This window comes from Haliotis rubra, unplaced genomic scaffold (genome assembly GCF_003918875.1).
Source record: "Haliotis rubra isolate DU_JTF1 unplaced genomic scaffold, ASM391887v1 Scf767, whole genome shotgun sequence".
NCBI lineage: Eukaryota > Metazoa > Mollusca > Gastropoda > Lepetellida > Haliotidae > Haliotis > Haliotis rubra.
The window spans coordinates 260,366-282,579 of record NW_025767487.1 but is presented as its reverse complement, the minus strand read 5'-3'; positions in this window follow the sequence as shown (position 1 = coordinate 282,579).

Below are 22,214 nucleotides of genomic sequence, written 5' to 3'. Positions count from 1 at the left end.
ATTGATCATTCTGACACTACTGGTTGTTGCTGGAAACGTTGAACGTAATCCAGGACCTGATGAAATCACGACTCAACAGACAAAGTAAATCATCGTCTCAGAAAAGAGTACAGACTCGTTTGTCCACGAGAAATGTTACAGGTGCTTGCGTAGGTCTAGATAGAGATGAACAAACCTGTACACTGAATGACCTCGGTATAACGCTCCAGTCCATCAAAATAGAACTTACCTCCCTTAACAACAAGTTCGATGTGTTTACCCATGACTTCAACAACAAGATAGATGAGCTGAAGAAGGACAACCAGAAGCTTCAACAGAAGGTTCTCTTATTGGAAGAAAAGGTTGACGTTATGGAAGGTAATTCACGTAGAAACAATCTGATAATACATGGAATTAATGAAAAACCACGAGAATCTTGGGAGGAATGTGAAGAAGAGTGACACACTCAATTTAGAAAATGCGCATTCAATTCCAATTGAACGAGCTCACCGCTTACACTCGAGGTCAAGGAACAGACCAGTCATTGTGAAACTGACTTTTTTCAAAGATAAATCTGTAATCCTTGCTGCGGCTAGAAAACTATTGAAAGGAAATGAAATTACAGGGTCTCAGATGACTACACAGAACGAATAAGAAAAATACGATCTAAACTTTTTCCATTCATGCAAGAATTCCGTGAAAACAATAAAAACTGCTTTCCTTTGTTATGACAAACGCATTGTGGATGGTGACGTCTATGTGTATGATAAAATGCAAACTGATATCCGAAAAGTAGAACAACGTCGAAACTGGACCACATCTAAGCAAGCTCAACCCCCAACTAGATCTTCACAGAAATAGGACAGTGGTCGTGGCCTACCAGATGGGGACTACGATCAACAACAACACAATGGTGGACTTAGTATAAACTTCTGGAACATTCATGGACTTCGATCTAAACTGTTTAATAAAGAGTATCTTTACTTTTTTGAACAGTTTGACCTATTCTGTTTGATTGAAACAATGTGTTCAAATTCAACTAATATTTTGCAAAATTTATTTCAGCATTACACTTAATTCCATTCCGATGCTAAAAGGCTTAGTGTCCAGGGCAGATATTCTGGTGGCATAATTGTTGGTGTAAGGAATACATATGCACACAGTTTTGAGAGAGTGTATGTAAATTGGGAAAACTGTGTTTTCTTTAGAATTAATGGTGCGAATACATGTTACCCATTATTCCTGGGATTTATATATATCCACCCAGAAGGTTCCCATATCACGTGGAAGGAAATGGAATAGATTTTCTAGAGGAGAAATTGTTGCAGATCACATCTGATAATGAAGCAGATTTTCAGTTCATTCTAATGCCAGAATGTCACAAGAACAATATTATATACTCGATGTTGATACTTCCTACATACCTGTAGCTCAAGACTATAATTTAGATGCATTCTGTTGCCCAAGACAATCCTGTGACACTGTTATGAATACTTATAGGAGATGTCTTCTACAACTATGTAAGCAGTACAACATACATATTGCCAATGGACGTATTTGGGGAGATACACCAGCAAATTATACATTTATATCTCATCAAGGATGTAGCTGGGTTGACTATTGTCTCATGTCAAGTACAATTTTCCACAAGATGAATGATCTAGAAGTCTTATGTAGAACTGAATCAGACCATATACCTGTTATGTGTTCACTGGTAGATATATTACAACCGTTACATTCAACTGTGACAAATACAACAATGCAAATGATTGCAACTGTTCGATATAAACTCCCTGAAAGTGCAAAGTCTGGATTTATCCATATGCTACGATCAACTTTAAACGATAGTATATTTGAAGAATTTGAAAGACTGGTTTTCAAGGACATAAATGCAGCAACATACAGGATGACTGAAATCTTTACATTCTGTGGGGGAAATATGTTTAAAGGAAAGAATTCTCCAAAACAACAACCTCCATGGTTTGACAAAGAATGTTCAACGTTAAAGGCTGAGAAATACAAGTGCTTAAACAAATATAGGAAATACAAGTGTGCAACAAATCTACAGAAATACATTATGGCAAAATCAAATTTTACGGAACACTGTAAACACAGAAAGATGGAATATGAACAAAAGATAGCTGAAAATATCAACGAAGCGGTCAAGAGCAAAGATTGTCAAACATTCTGGAATACAGTGAAATTGTCTTTGTCAAATGAGAAGATTACCTATGATATGAATTCAAATGAATTCAATGAATACTTCAAATGCCTTTTAAGTTGTGATAAATCTGATAATTTGAATGACTTCGATCAGCAAGTCAACGACTTTCACAAATATGATGATTGCTGTGAAAATATATCGAATACGGACCTATCTTCTGAAATAACAAATCACGAAATCACAAAGGCTGTTGAACAACTCAAAAACAATAAAGCCCCAGGAGAAGATAGGATTCCTGCAGAGTTTCTTAAAGCGGACATTGCTAATATACTTCCCTATATGAACCTACTATTTAAAAACATTTTGAACTGTTGTATTTTCCCAGAAGCATGGAACATCGGAATGATCATACCATTATATAAGTCAGGTGGAAGAGATGATCCCAATAACTACCGTGGAATATCTTTACTAAACGATATTGGAAAAGTATTCACTATTATTATTGAACAACGATTAAGATCTTGGATGGAACTAAACGAACTTCTTGCAGAATCCCAATCTGGCTTTCGTGAAAAGTATTCGACAATTGACAATATATTTACTCTTCAAGCATTCTCTACCAAATACTTATCAAGATCGAACCCCTCCTAAAGTAAATACTGTAAAGTTAAATGCAATACCTATGTATGGATGGGAATTATATGTTGGTCTGTTCTGAGTCAAAAACACCTTGGCGATACGATACACTCTTTATTCTCGTTAAGACGAGGACAGATTATCATCCTACGCATTACGTTAGGGGTCTACCATGTTAGATAGGACATTTCCTGATAAAGATGTGGTATACTTATATCTTCCTATAAACGTGGAGTACTTTAAAAGGAAATCATTGACAATTTTGGACACTTGGTTAGCCATCAATTCATGAAACTGTTATGAAAATGTACTTTGGACACCTAGCTACTTACTATATCTACATCTAGATGCACTTCGTACAACATGCGGCGCAGTTCGTGTCACTAGTCATCATAGGTTATATATCGAAACAATGTCTAAACCATTACAAGAATGAAGGCGCGACATGAAACTAATAAATTTTCACAAGATGACTAACGATCTCGCACCTGACTACTACTGTGACCTTGTCCCTTAATTTGTCTCTGAAACCAGTCAATATAATTTCCGTACTAAATTTAAGTTACAAACGATAAATTGTAGGACTAAAATATATGAACAATCGTTCCTACCTGACACAATTGAAATTTGGAATTCATTACCTGATAATTTAGTATTCGCTAACTCAATCGGTGAATTCAAATCCCTGCTTAAAAATGATGAATCAAATAATTATCTAGATTTAACTTATGGCAGTCGATTCTGTCAGATCGTACACTGTCGACTTAAGCTCGGCTGTAGTGATTTGAACGCGGATAAAGTAAATATACACATTTGTAACAACCCTGAATGTGCTTGTGGATATCACAATGAAGATACAGTTCATTATCTTTTTACATGTAAGTTATACACTGCTGTTAGAAATAATACCTACTTCTATGTAAATGGCCATAGTCTCCAAACTGTGTTATACGGAATACATCCGGCAAACAACGATGTCAAGAAGAACATAATAGAGTCCCTGCATCAATACATCTTTAAGTCTAACCGATTTGATAAATTATTCTTGACAATTATAATATTATGTAAACAATGAATGAGTGAGTGAGTTATTATTTAACGCCACGTCGGCAATATTGCAGCCATATCGTGACGAAAACATATGTGACATTGAAATGGAATATATGTATATTATAAAAACCTGTCGATGAAGGACAGTAAAACAACTAGAATATCACAATTACAACTAAAACTAATGTGGAAAGTTAAAACTAAGAGCATTATTTTGACAATACAATATATAAACAGGCTATAGATCGCAAACAACTGAAGGTAGATCAGGGACCATGGGGACTTACAGTACCTTTGCTACCTGCATGGACCCTAGTTGGATTTACACCATCCCTTCAGCTGTTGGCGATTGTAAGAAATGTTAGCCAAAATTAAAATAACAAGAATACCACGTTTAAAAATCCTGGTAAGTTTGAATTGACTTTGAAAGTTTTGGGACTTTCGTACCCTCTCAGGAGGACAATACTTTTACGCTACTTCAACCCCCTTTGAGGTACAGCCACTAACAATCTAAGTTGATAATCTGAACTACTAATTATAAAACTTGATCTATTTACAAAACATATATCAAAATTCATTTAACAAATCTATCTCTTTTAAAAAATCAATGATTAAATGATAATTAACTTTATTAGAAAGGTCCTTTACAGTTTTGATGTTGAAATATTTGTCCCTTATGATTGAGAATTCAACACAGTCAAGCAGGACATGCTTGACCATGGTTCTCTCATCACAATGGAAACAAAACGGAGGATCCTCACCTTTCAAAAGGTATTCATAAGTATATCTTGCGTTGCCAATAGGACATCCTCGTATGATGACCTCTTCAAATCTGGACTGACAACCCAAGTAAGTGTAACCGATATAGGGTTTCATTTCATGTAATTTATTGATACATAATTGGGTGTCCCACTTCTTCTGCATCAGATCACGGATGTAAGTTCTAATGCTAGCTTTGTAATTAGAGTAAGGAAGAAGAAGTGGTGTCACAGACTTGTTGAGTGCTGCCTTGGCAGCAAGATCGGCCATTGTGTTCCCAGAAATGCCAACGTGGTTGGGTAACCAACAAAAGACGACGTCGTATTGGCCAGTTGCAAGATCATTATACAATTCAATTATTTCAACAAAAAGTGGATATTTGCAAGAAAGAGTTTTAATAGCCTGAAGGCAAGAAAGCCAATCGGAAAAGATTATGTATTGTTTATATTTAGGATGTTTATTAATATATTTTACGGCCGTTAATATTGCATTAGCTTCTGCTGTGAAAATAGAGCTGTTATCAGGTAATCTAGAAGATATTGTTTTGGAGCCAATGACAGTGGCACAAGCTACTGCGCCACCATCCTTGGACCCATCTGTAAATAAGGATTTGTATGTATTATATAAATTTCTTAACTGACTAAATTCGTGTTTATACTGTAATTCATTAGTTTCTGACTTTTTAAATGTGGTTAATGTTAGGTCAACGTGTGGCCTCACCAATTGCCAAGGAGGAAAAGAAAGCAAACGGGAAGGAGAGATATTTTCTAGCTCAATGCCAGCAGCGGAAAGGTTAGACTCTTAGTCTCAGAGGCGGAACAAGAGAAGACTTTTTACTGTATAGATCATCATAAAGAGGATTAAAAACACAGTTAAATGCAGGATTTGAATCATTAGAATATAGTTTTGTTACATACTGCAAGGATAATCTTATACGGCTTTGTGTAAGAGATGGCTCATCTGCCTCGACGTAGAGACTACCAAGAGGAGAGGTTCTAAAGGACCCAAGACAAAGTCTTAGGCCTTGGGTTTAGGTTGCTTTTGCAGGCTCCACCATAAACGATGGAACCATAATCAAGTTTGGAACGTAACAGTGATCGATATAGATGTAGGAGGGTAGCTTGACCCCCTCCCCACTTAGAATTGGAAACGACTTTTAACAAGTTAAGTGCCTTCAAGCATTTAGTTTTAAGGGATTTAATATGTGGTAGAAACGTTAAGTGTGAGTCAAAAATAATACCCAAGAACTTGGCCTCCTTCACAACTTTGATGGCTGTGCCATTTAGAGATAGTTCAGGATCTTTATGCGGTTTGTATTTACGGCAGAAATGTATACAATTCGTTTTTTATTTAGAAAATTTAAAGCCGTTTTCAAGACACCATTTATGTATTCTGTTTATACACAACTGCACTCGCCGTTCAGTAGTATGCATATTTTTACCACGACAAGAAATATTAAAATCACCCACAAAAAGTGATCCATCAATTGAATCGTTTAAAACTTTGGATAAACTGTTGATCTTGATACTAAATAAAGTCACAGACAAAATACTGCCCTGTGGGACACCCTGATCCTGACTGTAATGATCAGACAGGGTAGAACCCACGCGGACTTGAAATTGTAAGTCATTTAAAAAGTTAGCTATAAATTGAGGCAAACGGCCTCGCTATCCAAAGCCATGTAAATCTCTTAAAATGCCACATTTCCATCTAGTGTCATATGCTTATTCAACATAAAAAAAGATAGACACTGCGTGCTGTTTATTAATTAGAGCGTTTTTAACAAATGATTCCAAACGCACTAGGTGATCGACAGTACTTCTGTTTTTAAAGAAACCACATTGTATATCTGTTATAAGGTTATTAGGTTCCAAGTATCAAACAAGTCGATTATTTATCCAGCGTTCTATGGTTTTGCAAACACAGCTAGTTAGTGAAATCGGTCGATAATTTGACGGATCCGTATGATCACGTCCAGGTTTAGGTATTGGTACTACTACTACTACATGACGTCACGCCATGAGGAAGGAAATTTCCCTGACGTCCAAATATCATCAAAAATGTGTAAGAGCGTCTCTAAACGTGATTCTGGTAAGTGTTTCAGGAGTTGATAATGTATGTTATCAGCACCTGTAGCAGTATCGTGAGCTTGCTCAAGAGCAGTATGGAGTTCATGAATAGAAAAGGTTTCATTATAATCTTCCCCATTATCTGAATTGAAATTAAAAGTTTTCCTTTCTTCTTGTTTTTGATATTGTTAGAATTTAGGCACATAATTAGAAGAGGAAGAGTGTTTGGCGAGAGTTTCACCAAGTGTATTCGCAATATCTGATTTATTGGTAAGTAATTGATCTCCATCTTTAAGATGACGGACACTAGATTTAGTACCTTTACCCTTAATTTTCTGGACCTTGTTCCATACCTTGGACATAGGTGTTCGAGAATTTATTTTGGATACATAATTTTGCCAAAATTGGCGTTTATTCTGTTTAAAGGTACGCCGTGCTTTAGCATTTAACATTTTAAATTTATTTAAATTATGCAGCATAGGATGGCGACGGAAATAATGTTCTGCTTTTTCCTTGCCTTCCTAGCTTGTTTGCACTCATCGTTGAACCATGGTTTTCGGATATGTGGATTTGCAGAGGACTGTGGTATACACTCATCAGCTATGGTATTCAGTTCATCAGAAAAACAGTTGATAGCACCAGGAACGTCAATAAAAAGTTCAGGTTGAAGTTTTGTACCAAACAGTGTTTCATATAAAGCCCAGTTAGCCTTTCTAAAATTCCGCCTTGATGATGGAGGTACATCAGATGGACTTACAGGTTTTAGTATAGTTGGAAAATTATCACTTCCACATGGGTCATCGTGAACTGACCATTCAAATTCATTTATTAGTTCTGAATTTGTGACTGACAAGTCGAGAGCAGAATACCAGGGTGTAAATATGTGTTGGAACCATCATTATAAATACATAAATCATTAGCTGAACAAAACTCCTCCAGTTATTTACCTTTAGCGTTAGTATTTGCACTACCCCAGAGTGGGTTGTGCCCATTTAAATATCTCATAAAAATACAGGGCTTCGGGAGTTAGTCATATAGAGCTTGAAGATCAGTTCTGTGAAACGTTGAAGACGGAGATATGTAGAGAGAGCATAATGTAAGCGCAACGTGCAAAGTTAGTCGCACTGCAACAGCCTGAAGATTAGTAGTAAGTGCAACAGGGCTATGGATAACGTTCTGTTTGACTAGGATGGAAGATCCTCCAGTGGCCCTATCACCCGGAGGTGAAAAACAATGATATGCATTAAAATGACGAAGGTCGAAAGTATCTGTCTGTTTTAAACATGTCTCCTGTAGACAGATCGCTGATAATAGCTGTAAATCACTTAAATTAGTCCTCTGCAGTTCCACTGCACAATATTATTGGAATAAACTACCTTTTCCTCAAGAGATCCATATTTGTCGAACAACTGAATTTTATTTTGCGACCCTTTTGGGGCTCTGCCACTTTGTTTTTTTTAAACATCAGGCTTAGGTTTAATTTTACTTTTAACAATTTGTTGACTATTGGATGACGATTGAGACTCCGAACGTGATTGAGAAGATGATTTATGATCAGAAGAAGACTTTGACGTACCAGGAAGTGATTCCTCAGTCTGAGATGATATCCCAGGGTACAAAAGCTGTGGAGAGTTGCAATTGACCCAAGTCAAGGTTGTTTGGCAGCTAGTGGATGATTTTGTTATTTTAGAGCTCGACTCAGATGGTGTTTTGGCTACTGCAGCATAACTTTCTGGAAGGTCGGAACTCTTTACCATTTTTTTTTGCCTCAGAAAAAGTGATATTTGTGGGGGGTAAATTTGATTTTGTTAATCGCCATTTGCTCTTTCCAATCGGACACTCCTTTGAAAAAGATGAATGGTCGCCTGAGCAGTTGGTGCACTTTTTAAAATCGCTGTTACAATCTTCTGTTGTGTGTGTCACAACTGAGAATGTGCAGGTATTTACACCGTATCCATATTTCTGGCATTTAAAACACCTGAGCGGGTTGGGGATATAGGTGTCAACTTGGATGTTACAGTAACCTGCATTCAGTGATTTGGGAGCATTTGGAGACGAAAAGGAAAACAGATAGGTATTTGCTTTGAAAATTTAATTTTGTTTTTTTCGAGTTGAAAACCGCTTTACATAAAGCACACCTTGATCTTTCATCTCTGATACTATGTCAAGTTCTGACATATCAGCAAACAATCGATCACGATCTCTGATGATACCTTTACTTGTGTTCAAAGTTATGTGAGCAGATACCATGACCGGAATGTCCACGAACGATTCAGTACTCATCAGGTTGGTTGATTGTTGTTTTTTCCCGCACTCAACTAGCATCGCACCCGAACGTAAGCGTTTAATGTTCTTGACATCCCCAGCAATACCTTGAATACCCTTGGATACTGCGAAAGGGTTCAACTTTAATGGTGTCTTGTCAAGAGTCTCAATCACAAGACTCAGTCGATAGGGACGGTCTGTGGTCAGTATTAACAGGATCAGTTTCGAGTGGACGTTTTGTCTTTTTAAGGGGGGTTTCGTATGCCATGGTTAGTTTTTAATGGTTCATCATCCGAGCTCCCCACCCACCACGGAGTATCACAAGGACAATGCTAAACACAAGTGGGTCTCCAACTTGCAGCACCAAGGATACTCGGATGATATACTGCAGCAGAAAAGCTAAAAGCTTATTTTTTCCACCAGATTGGCCCATGAGCCATCGCCTTCTGGCACCAGCATCTAGGCAAATTTCTACTTTTCAGACGTTTCAAAAAGCAGTGTTTAATAATAAACTGACAAGCACAATAAGTTTAAATGGAAACCAACATAAAACCAGAATATGTAGTTTCATGTTGATTTCGTGTGCACTGTTTTGAACTGAGTAACTTAAAATTTGCAAGTATTTGGCCAGAAGTTGACCATCCTGGCATTTCATATAATGGGGAATTTTGAAATCTAAATAGATGGATGATATTCGACGATGAGTAACAATTTCCACTGTAGTAATGAAAAATCTTAAAAGTCAAAAAGTGAAATTTGAGGGAAAAATCGGTTTAATTATGTTTGCTTTAGAATGTGAAAGAGTATAAGCATTTAGGAAGTTTAGTATAATGTAATTCAAACAATTGTCAATCCGGTACATACATTACGGATTTCTCAATAACTAAAATATCAGGGAATTGTATTATGAATAGAGGTTGTGAGTAATGTTTACCATTAAAAGCATTTAAAGTTAGTATGCTTTGACAGTGAGTTCAAGTACTTGACAAACAATCAGTGTCATGTCATTTGTATGTCGGGGTCTGTGTGTCGGCTTCCTTGGGGTTGTCTCGTCTTAACGGGCACCTATTATCAAAATGAAATTGCTGTATGTAGAAGTAATGAGTCGGTAATCCGTGGGCACGCGCGAACTCGTGACATTTTATAAAAGCAGTGGTTTTATGTACTGAAGTGGTCATTTTCGTCTTTTATGTCTTGAAATCACAACCAAATTGGGTCAGATAATGTTTTCATACCTGCCAATCGAAAAGGGATTAGGTATTTGTTATTACCCACAATGCCCCTTCACACAATTGCCGCCATTTTGTCACTTGATCTCATGAGAAGTTGTTTTGAAAGTGGGCCAAAGTGTCTCCCGTTATTAACACAACAAGGAACACAGCACAATGAATTATTCCTTCGCTTGTCGATGTTATCTGAATCAAGAAAAAGGCAATGCGAGTTACACTAGAAGTTTTGGAAGCTCGGGTACGTGAAAACTTGAAAACTTGAGCAGTCGTCGATCCCGGAGGGAGAAACGGAACATTCCACGACCATGTCAGGTACAGTGTAAATTTCTTGAATTAAGCAATAGCTCATGATCATGTTATGTGTAACGTTTAATGTACATAAGTAGCTAGGACAATAAATATGAAATTAAAATTTTAGACTTGATGGAACTCGATAAGCAATTGCGTGTCGAAATGTTGGCAACAGATATGGCTTCCTTTACTTAGTCAACTCAAGAACTCGATTGTGATTTGGATCAGGTCACATACGACTAAATGGTTCATTATCGTAATGTATGAAATATTATCTTTGCAAAAACAATATGAACCACAAATTTATCCAGCAAGGTCTCGACTCAAGATAACTTCCAAACGTATTTAGAAGTATTCGAATATTATTGCAAGAAATCCAATGATTGGAAGTTCTATTTTAAAGTTTGTTATTGAAAATTGCTTTTGATATTTGTACCACTGAAAACAATACAGTGGGGGATAGTGAGTCATTTTGCAATTATAGGAATTCTCTGACCAGATTTGGTGCATGGTTAGAGTGAAGTTTCAAAATTCTTTGTCTAGTTATTAGAGTTACAAGACAGCCTATGACCAAAAAAAAACGACAATATTTTTCAGCCAACTTTTAAGACGATATTTATCATGATACTATAATGCTGTTGAGTGGATAAATTGTCAACACAATGTTTTTGGAAACTGTTTTTTAAAAGGTTTTCAAGTCAGTATAGGATAGATTACTGATGTATGAGGTAATTTAAGTTAATCATCTGATGTAAACAATTTTACACTTAGAATGTCAAGATATTTAACTCTGAATGAAGAGATGTGGATTTTGTTAGATCCACAAAAGAAGTTTGTAAAGAAAGTTGGATATATAGAACGTTTAATAGGATATGTTGGGGATACATTGATGTACATTGCCAACCTAAAATTATATGAACTTGTTAATTTTGCTTCTTTTGATATTAGCATATCTACACCTTGCAAATTGATATTTATTCTTCTATTTTCATGCCTTATTGTTATCAAGAGTACAATATCACTTAGAAAGTTCCTGATTTTCCCCTTAATTTCTACATTTCCAGCATTCCATTGGGGCAGTGTTGGAAAAACTGAAGATGACTAACTGATCTTGACCTGCAACAGGTATGTGTAATCCAAACCCTTCAGTAAATGATGTACATAAAATTATCCAAATAATGTAAATCCTATGAATCAGAAAAATACATAAAAATTACACAACCACTATTTTCGTAACTTCCAACTGGAAATATTTTCCACTTATACACATCTCCTTTCAGAAGCAGTTTTGCAGTTTTGGACGAACAAGAGGGTTCATTCACCTAGAAGACAAAGAAGTGGGAAAGCAGAGGCCTTTGTCCGCAACGAACAACGAAAGATTCAGATGTGTAAGTAAATTCTAATCCTTCTCAATTCTAATGTTACACAGGTTAAAATTTAAGGAAAACCTTATTTGAAAAGAAATCAAGTTAATGTAATTTTTTGAAAATGTACACTGATATTCCAAAGAACTTTCAAAATAAACACTGTTTAATACGTGCAATGTATGATTAGAAATATGCAGATAAAAGAGTTTTAAATAGTACATAGTAAAACGCAAATGTACATTATGTTTTGGTCTGGACATATTTCACCTTGCACACATCAATTAAAAATTTATTAACAACACCCCACTAAATAGTAGCTGCAAACACATTGTCAATAGCAGTATGAGATATTAGGTATTGAGGTCCGCCTATGATCCCATTCAATTTCTTGTCTGCCAGAATGACCCCACATTATTTTTTACCCCAAAATTTCTTTTCACATTATTTTCAAAATAATGGATAGTTCGCAGTTCTATACATATAATATCAAAGCATAATGTATGTAACATTCAGGAAATAAGTTATAGCTTTCAACTGAGAAATTCTCGGAAAAATAGGCAATGATAGTATGAATTTGGTGTGCATTCCTAAGAGATGTTATTAATTCAATGTCAATATTTTCTATATACCTGTCTGCTAGACACCAGTCAGTCACAGTGTCGGGCAGCATCTCACAGAAGATTACTCTGTCATGTGGAGTTCCACAGGGATCTGTTCTAGGCCCAGTGCTCTTCCTGATTTACATCAACCAACTCTCTCTGATCAGTGACAAATTTTTAATACCACACTTTTCCTATGCAGATGACAACCAACTCCTGACAAAGTTCAGACCAAATAATGACCAATCAGCGTTGAAAGAGATTGAGAATTGTACTCTGGAAATCAAGACATGGATGACGGGCAGAAAACTCAAACTGAATGACACTAAAACAGAGGTTCTCCTTGTTGGGAAACCAAAGAGCTTGGAGAAATTTAACATCGATAATGTGAAGATTGGTTCAGCTAACATCACACCGTCAGCTTTGATAAAAGATCTTGGTGCTTATATTGATTCGGGCCTGTCTCTAGATTCGCATGTGGATAAGTTGTGTCATACCTGCAGTAGTATAGGGAATGGGGGTTTTGGACCAAGTCCAACAAAAGCCTCTGCAAAGCCTTATTTCCCAAATAAGGCTTTGGTCGGACCCTTAGCTCTTGCTACCATTACCCCTACTATAAAAAAGTTTGGGACGCTAGCGGGATGCGAACTCCACATGTATACCTCACAACCGCGCCGCTTAACCGACTGAGCCACCGGGTGCATGGCTGAAGTATGTCGGTTTAACGGGTCTATCCTGGGATTGCATCATTGCATCATCGCTCCACGTGCCGCTTTGTCGTGTTGACTGGAGGTAACACTGTGCCGTACGGTACGGTCAATAATTCCGCTCTTACAAACCCCCCTACCTGGCCCATCCCTCAAGTAGTACAAGTTAGGCTCGTCGGCTTTCATGTCCACTTTATCTATGTTGTAAGTTTTGACTGACCATATAGGATCGGTGGCTCGCTTACGGCTATCACCCTCGTGTTCCCCCGGCTGGTATAGATACCTAACCAGGGCCCTATCTGGTATCTGTTTCTCTTTTCCACGCAATGGAGCAGCCGACTCTGCAACTATTGATTTTAGTTTGATAGCGTCTGCTGGTTTCTTGCCGGTGAGACGGGTGACTTCATGGTTGATTGCCGACACCACCTTGGGTAACCTCACGACCCATTCAGTCGATCTTTTCCCCGGGGTGGCCATCTCCCTAGCATACTGATGTCCGAATAAGCGCTCAGCCAAAGTCCTATTGAATCTCTCAACTATGGCTTGGCTGCGATGGGCTCCGGCCGTGCCACGCCTGACCTTTGTATCGTGTTTGGCTAGCAGTTGTGACACGGCGCCCATGAACTCCCGCCCGGGGTCAACTTGCAGCTCTGTTGGCCATGTCAGCGGACTGCGTTTGTATATGCGCTCGAATCCTCTGGCTACCTGGGCAGAATCTTTCGTGGTCAAGGGCTCGGCTTCCTTGTAGCGACTGGCTACGTCCACTACGGTTAAGGCATACTTGTGCCTCTTGTCGTGGGGTAGGAACAGTAGGTCTGCCTGGTGAACGCTATTAGGTATGTTAATACCGAACCTCCTTCTAGGCACGTAGCGTTGTGCCGGTAAATAGATCTGCCACAGGGCTTGTTTTTCAAGCCACGCTTTGGCCTCCTCCGGGGGTACTCGCGCCATTTTAGCCAGCTTATCTACAGCACTAGCTCCTTTCCAGTACCCACGTGGGCTATAGTAAATAGCCTCAAACTTTCTCTGGTTCCGTGACATGTCGCCTACATACACCTATGTTCTTGGTTCAATTTTCTCATGCCCGTACGCGTACGTGTTTATCCCATCAATAGCTATCCAACGTTTAGTGTCCATAGGCGACAGGGACGTCTTGTTTATTGTCAGTCCGTATATCCTATGTCCATCACTTCTAAGTGTGTTCATTTTATGTCTAAAGGTACGGGTCTTGAACAGGGCTTCCTTGAATCTGGCGTGTTTGATGTATTGTTTAACCACGTACTTCTTAACACCCTTAGCCTTCCGGATCTCACTATTATCGGCTTTCAGTATGGAGTACATCTTGGGTCTCAAACCTATGTACTCGGCTATGGGCGTGCCAGCACACTCGTCCTTCATCTTACCTAGGACCTTTTTATTTACTGTGCTGTGTATGGCATGGTCCTTGGGGTAGTCGCTGGTGTCATACAAATCGAGGTGTTTTTTTCATGTCCTCGTACACGTCCTCGGTTCGAATCTCCATCAGCAGGGAATCCGTGTCAGTGTACAGAACTTCACACCTGTCATCGTACTGTTTCTTAAGCTCGTTGTAGTAAAAGTCGTACATCAGGTGTTTGGATAAATCGAGGATGCTCATCCCCACGTAAACAGGCCGGTTGAATTTTATGTGGCTTTTCTTCATGTGTAGGGCAACTAGGTCATCGGTGAATATTTTGCTACGGTTGAATGCCGGACTGGCTATCAGTCTCCTGAGCTTGTCTTCCTCATTCGACCGAACCAGCTTCACGGTCACGCGTTTCCTCAGGTTCTCCATAGTCTTACCGAACACCGAGTTGTTCATGAGCTTGTAGAGGTTTTTCTCAAAGTCACTGGTGGCAAGCTTTCGGAGGTCTGTGTTCATTCTGATGTAGGGTTCCATCCATGGGCTCTGGTCGAACATGAGCACCCTGTGTATTTTGGTCAGCCTCATACCCAACGACAGGTACAGCTGTAGGTTGCGATAGTGAACTATGTACTTGGTCTTATTCATTAAGTTAGGCACGAGTTTTTCAACGTCTGCCACCCGCCCACCTAATAAGTTATGTTGGTACTCAGACATCCAGTCTGGGTTAACCCTCATACGTTCGGGGGGCCAGGGGGTAGCTGTTGTGTGATGTGTGTAATGCCTTGGGGTATTCCAAGTCAACCTCGAGGATATAACCTTTGTTCGAATCTGACGCGATGCTCATAACATCGACCTCGTGTGACGCCCATTCGAATCCCCCCTGTGGGTAGATACTGACTCATAGCCCAGCCGTACAGGTTGTTGGCGTCGAGGTAGAGAATGTGATTGGTTGGCTTGCTTGGGTCGTAGCCCTTCACGTATTGATTATTTGCTTTCGCGTATCGTTTGGTTGCCATGGAGATCCCACCTCGCAAGCCTTTCTCAATGAATAGGTGCATGTCATAATCTGTAAGCAATTCCAACTTAACTCCGGTCTTTTTAAGCAAGGCATCCCACGACAGACCTGGGCTGGTGTAATACCATGCGGGGTCGAGTTTATACTGTTTGAAACATGTCCGCCTAAACGTCTCAAACACGTCGGCTAACAGCAGTACATCTGTCCTCAAGTACAGGTCGTGATAGTCACCCAGATTCCTACAACCCAGTTTATCCCATACATTAATAGCGTGCGAGTAATCGTCTTGGGATATTTCCGAGTCGGTCAGATTGCTGTAAAATTCTCTGATGGGGGGTAGTCTGGTCTCGGCGAACTTGGGCCAACTATCCATGTACTCATAGGGGTACACACCCTTCCTCATAAGCAGGGGTCTAGTTTCGGCGTCTGTGTATCGATCGGTAATAGGGAAGGTATCATTGGCCTTGACCAGACTGTCTAGTGAAGACAATAGAAATTGTACTGAATCTATAAACCTAAGACCGTTTAAGCTGAAGGAGATGTATCTCTCCATGTTGTTGGGGATGCACGTTATATTACCATCGATTTTCGCAATGGCCTGCATGATTAAGTGAGAGTCTTACCCTCTCAAGTTGTGAAAGACAACGGGAATGTTTATTGTCTTAGGGTTGATTCTAAGCTTGAGGTTACACGCGCTGTGAGCGGCGCCTCTATACTTACCGGCTACGTGGCAGTGATCTCTCATGGAATCCCCATTCAGTGGTGAGTCACACACGTGGCAGTTAGTGCTACAGGCGTGAGCTAGCCTGTCGGCTTGGGTCATACGCATGGGAGCGACCCTATACAGTGCATTCCTAATAATTTTTTCTTCCTCCTGCAAACACTTAAGAAACCTTTCAGCCGCGTCAGGGCCCCTATACACTACCGGAGCTTTCGTTTGCCCATCACATCGGACGACCACGTATCCAAACCCACAGGCCTCATGCTCCTGTGTTTTGAGTGTGAAGCTCTCACCTGTGGGTAGAGCATTGGGAGTACCCCCCAACAGCCTCAACAGGTTTAACCAAGGCTTCAAAATCGGCGTATATGATATAAGGCACAGGCATTTGGTTCTTGTGGTTACCGAATTTTAGGATATTGTCACCTTCCTTAGGCATGTCGACTCGTATAGCCGTCTGCCCCACACCTTGGCAATCCTCCCGGTGGGATTCTAATAAATCAGCTCGTGTGAAGCCATGTAGGCACCGTTCGCAGAAGTGGGTCTTTTCTCTGTGTGCCGATTGGTCATACAACAGCCTGCTAAAGTGTTTTATCCAAGCGTAGTGGTACTTGTCACCTCTCTGGATCATGAATATATTGATAACGCGTTTCCCACCCTGTTCCCCCAGTTGGGGTTCCCCCAACGGGCTGACTCTGTGCACTATTGTTGTGTTAACTTCGTGCCCAAAGACATTTATAGCTAGATTATTCTGTTTTTCTATTTTAGTTATCTGGGATATGGGGGTTGGTTCATCTATACCATCCCAGTTGAGCCCATCGTCTTGGGGATAGCTAGAAAGCCTGTCTGAATGAGTGTCAGCTGGAAACAAGGCTGACCTGATAGCTACCCTCAGGCAATCGTCTCCTCTATTCTTGACATTGACCATGGCATGTTTTTTCCTATAGTAGGGGGGTAAGTCTAGGTATGACCCGCCTCTGAACGGCATGTAGTTAGCTATGTCTAGATAGACATTATCGATTTTATCTACAGTCCACCCAGACCCCAAGTGTGTGTAGCGTTCTAGGTATTCCCGTATCTGCTGAAAACTGGTATCGATTGATGCGTCAATGGTCTCTGTATGCGTGACAACCTCTTGTTTACCTCGGAAGTAAGGCTGAACGTACTCAGTGACCCCATTCCCTGCCTGCTTATCGAGCGACATTTTCACTGTGATTTGAAATTTGATACTTCCTAGACTGTTTAGTTCCTGGTTTATTTTATCAACTATCAGAGGCTTCATATCTATAATATCTATGTTCCTATCAACATGCATGCGCCAGCCTCTTAAATAATTACCTACAGCGCGCTCAGTGCGCACGAACTTTAGGTCAATAGCTCTATTCTGCCGTAATAGTTCTACAAGCTGTGGTTTCCTCATATGGGAATATCCCCCTAACCCCAAATCCCGTGCCTGAACTTTCAGTTGTTTTACAGTGGGAGGTTTTGCTACGGGGGCATGTGATAACAATGCGATTAACCCGGCTCTCACCAGGTTTGAATAACCCGTGAATCCAAGCTGTTTTGCTTGAGCTTTTAATTGTTTTACCGTAGGAGGGGCTTCTAAACCTAGTAATTTCAACAATGCTGGTTTGGGCATTCGAGAATACCCAATTACACCCCTCTGCCTGGCGACCCGCTTAAGTTCACCAACAGTAGTCATAGTTGCGTACACACCTATGAAGATCAATGTCTAATTGGGCCGCCGTAAAGGTAAAAAAATCTAGATACACTTTATCGATTATTCCCTCGGCCCACCCGGAACATGCGCAGTATAGTAGGGTGTTTTGTATTACTTGCAACGAGTCGTCAACAAGTATATCTATATCCCCATGCACATCTACTCGCCCCCCATCAAAGTAATTCCAAGTGTGCCCAGCCCATGGCACATCAAACCCTACTTTTACCATGATTGTAAACGAGCACCCCTTATATAGTTCACTAACAATCATGGGTTTGAGGACACTGATATCTATACTTTTCCCCACATCCATCTGCCAGCTTCTCAGGCAACCTTCCCTGGGCTCAATTTCCACAAACATAGCTATACGTAGGTGTGTATAATCTCTAACTGGGCTACTGTCAAAGGGAGGTAACTCCTCCAGCCTTACACTGCTATCTTGAGAAGCTGCCTACATTCTTTTATGTAGGCCTTTTTATTCTCGTAGATGAGGTGGAGTCTGACTACGTTCGCCCCGTGAGCTTTACATAGGCAGTAGTGCCCTTTAACCCCTATGCCACACACACAACACGCGTAGTTAGGGCTTCCCATGTGGAACCAACAGTACCCCTGAGTCCTGCATTTCCTACCACAGGTCTCGGTCTTCCCCATAAGTATGTATTCGCATCGGTATGGAGCAGGTCTCATGTTTAGCATACTTATATGAGTACTTAGTCTAATTGTTTCGCAACCAACGCAGTCGCTGCTATACCCAGCGCTATGAATACCAGTTCACGGCCCATTTGCCCCTTGGATGGTGTGTAGTACTGAGCGAGTGTGGGTTTATTGAGTGGTTGCAACCGTTTACCTGTTAATAAGTAGTATTCTCTCGCTGCGTCGTCGACATCGTGGAATGTTTGAACGGCATGGTTTTCACGCCTGAGTTGTTCGTTAATGTAATCGATCCTCTGGAGGCGTTTTTTAGCGTACTCGGATTTGGCGGCCTGTAATTTTTCAATAGCGAGATCGTGCCGCTTCCTCTCTTCCTGTATTTCAGCCGCGTGTGACTCTCGTAGTTTCGAGAAGAGGAAATTACTCCCGGAAAATGCTAGGGCATTTACTAACGCCCCACCAACCATCATGGCAATCGTAGCCATCCTATATTTACTTCATAATATTTTCAGGTAGTATCCCTTGTTTTACTAGGATGTCTTTTGTAGCCATCGCCATACCAAGGTTCATTATAAGCATACCCATATCCTGCAGGTTGAAATCTAGCTTGATAGTTGGTTGTTTAAGTACCATTTTGGTCAACCGAGCGTATCCTACGGCTAGACTGGCGACCACTGTGGCGTGGTATGCGTCGTTGACAAACGTTTTCCCCTCAGACATTATGTATATGATATAAAAATATTAAATTATAACATGATATGCGGGTTGACCTCTAATTGTGGGGAAGGGTTTCCCTCCCCAGAATCCTTGGGATTCCTGTGTCGTGTATATAACCATGAGATAGCCAAGGCAGCAGTTGCGCCTACAGCCAACAATAGTTGAGACGGGTGGGTCACCCTTATCATTTTATGTTGGTTACACCACCGTTTTTTACCGGCAGCTACTCTCTTAGGATTCTTCTGCCTGGTGACTGTGGGAGGGGTCTCCACCAGTTGTGGGGTCTCCTCGGGAGGGTTCACCTCCAGTTGTGGGGTCTCCTGTGCAGCATCCATCTATACTTTTATTATTATTTTTCCTCTCAAATTGACAATGCTTTGCCGTAATAATCGCCGCCGTCACCGGGGCTAACAACATACCTAATTTGTGGTACAGCTCGCAGCTGATAGAGCTCAAGGCGTGTTCGATAAAAGGGTCTTTCTCAAGGTCTTCCCACAAGTGAAGTCGGCGTTCCTGGGGGATGGGAAGGAAGTATGACGCAATACCAGTGTATATCTGGGTCATAGCCGATCCTATTGTTTTTGCCATTTCTACCCCGAGCCGGGACTCGTATCTAGCGTACAGCTTATCGATTTCTTCGGCTGACATTTTGTGAATTTTATCTGGAGTGTACTCCCCAAAGTAATGTTTGGCTTTGCCGCCAACAGCCAACGCCACCAGTTTCTCTCGCTTGTCATCGTCCACCTGTGGTGATTGGGGTACCAACAGTTGCTCTAGCAATTCCTCACACTCCATCTTATAATGTAACAAGTAAGTTTTACTTTTAACTATATAATATACGATATAGGCGAAACACAGAGAAATGAAGGTTAAGTTGCACACGACAAACACTTCAAATACCATAGCTATAACTAAATGCTAAGTATTTATACTAAGCATTGCTAAGCTTTACTTAGCTTTGCTAAGCATTTACTAAGCTTTGCTAAGCATTTACTAAGCATTGCTAAGCATTGCTAAGCTAAAACACCCTATAGGCCACGGGTTGGTCGGTCTTGAGAACGAGCTTAGCGAGCTGTTTCTTCACACGTTCCCATTCTAATTTACTCATCACATCGTTCTCTCTCAAACACTCCTCGAACGAATCTCTGTCCTTGCAGTGAAATAAGGCCACCCATCGCGTCTGCTCCCTGAGGTCTTTCAACACCGAGTTGAACTTCTGCGTTAGCACCCAGACGCTGTGAATTGCATGCCGGCCTGAGAAGGCCAGGTACGATAGCATGTCTCTCTTTTTTGTTATCTCGCGATTAGCGCTGCAGTCGTCCAGTATGAACAGCGTCGACTCCCCTTTAAATTTCTCGTGAAGAGCTTTCAACCAGTCCTGCAGGCGTGTCCCCGGGTCGACTCTGTGTACGTCCGGGTCCGTCATCACCCAAGGTCTTTCCGTGTACGTTTTATTCATGCTCAGAGTAGGGCACATGATAACGATGTTATCAAACACATCCCTGTAGTACCCCTCCAACATATCCAGCACGAAAACGGTCTTCCCACAACCAGTCTGCCCACACATTGTGGCGCAGTGTGGGTCGCGGGGCAAATCAGTAGGCAGTGGCCTAGTAGATGGCTTACCGCCATCAATAGATGGCTTGCACGAATCTCCCATTGTCTATATTAAGTTGCGCGTCCATAATAACGTACAGATATAATTTCAACTTGCCAGCGGGTTGAGCCTTCTTAGTAATCTGGATGGTTATCCCCTCGCTGCCGTTATCTATGTGGCGACCGCTACCATGCAGTTTATCGTCATCCGTGGATCGCATGTCCAACCACAGGGCGTACTTGGTGGTCAGGTATTCACCGATCTGCACGGAGGATAGGTCCAGGTCTTTGGTTATGTATGGGTGTTGTTTGATGGCCGGTAGCTTTTTTATCTCATCCCATTGTTGGTATGCCCTCATACCATGACTGAACAGCTGGTTGGGCACGCCCTCTATGGTCACTTCCACCTTTTCAATCTCGGGGTTGAAAAACTTCTCGCTGTCCCTCCGGAACGGCTCGAAATCCTCCACTGGGACGACCAGGATGCCTTTCATCGATCGCGCCGGCACGTTCAGGTTGATATTCCACACAGTGTTGCTCTTATCTCGCATGACTGATCTATGCCTCAGTATGCGATCGTACAGGATGGCCATCTTCCCAGAGTACTGGCTTCGAACCTGCCTGGCCAGCTCCGGGCTAGTGACCATGTCGAACTCCAGAGAGATGTTGTCTATGACGTAACTGGCCTCATCACCATTCGGCATACGCACTACTTTGCTGTAGTCGTTAAACGTTAGCTCGTATTCAAGCCTATCACCCAGCGCGGCCTGGTAAAACGGTGCGTGTTCTGTAAGCAACTCGAAGTCGAGCGGGCACGCAGAACCTGTTCCCGTACGCTTGAGCGATGGCCTTTTCACCGTCCGATAGCTTGTCTAGCTGGTCTTGCGTGAAGCTATACCCAATGCGCAACCGGGTCGATTTGCTGATACCTTGGTACACGTCATTGCCACGTTCTCCTCGCTTTTCCAGAGATCCCCGTAGCAGTGAAACACGTCGCTGTCGTCGATGCTCAGCAACTCGTTACCGCTGATCTTGATGGTGGTTTTCTTGATGATGGCTCGACCTACGTTCCGCACTAGTTCACGTTTGTCGTTGGTGGAGGTCAACGTGAGGTTGAACGCCAGTCGAACCGTGCCTGGCACAATGAGGTCATTCTCACCAAGGTTTGGGAATCTAACCAGCAGCGTTTTATTCTGGTCTATCTTGCTGGGATTGTTGGTGATGGTCACCGACTGGCGCACGGCTCTGACGCCTAGTGGATCTCTCGATCTTCTGAAAGGATCTAGATTTCTACCGTA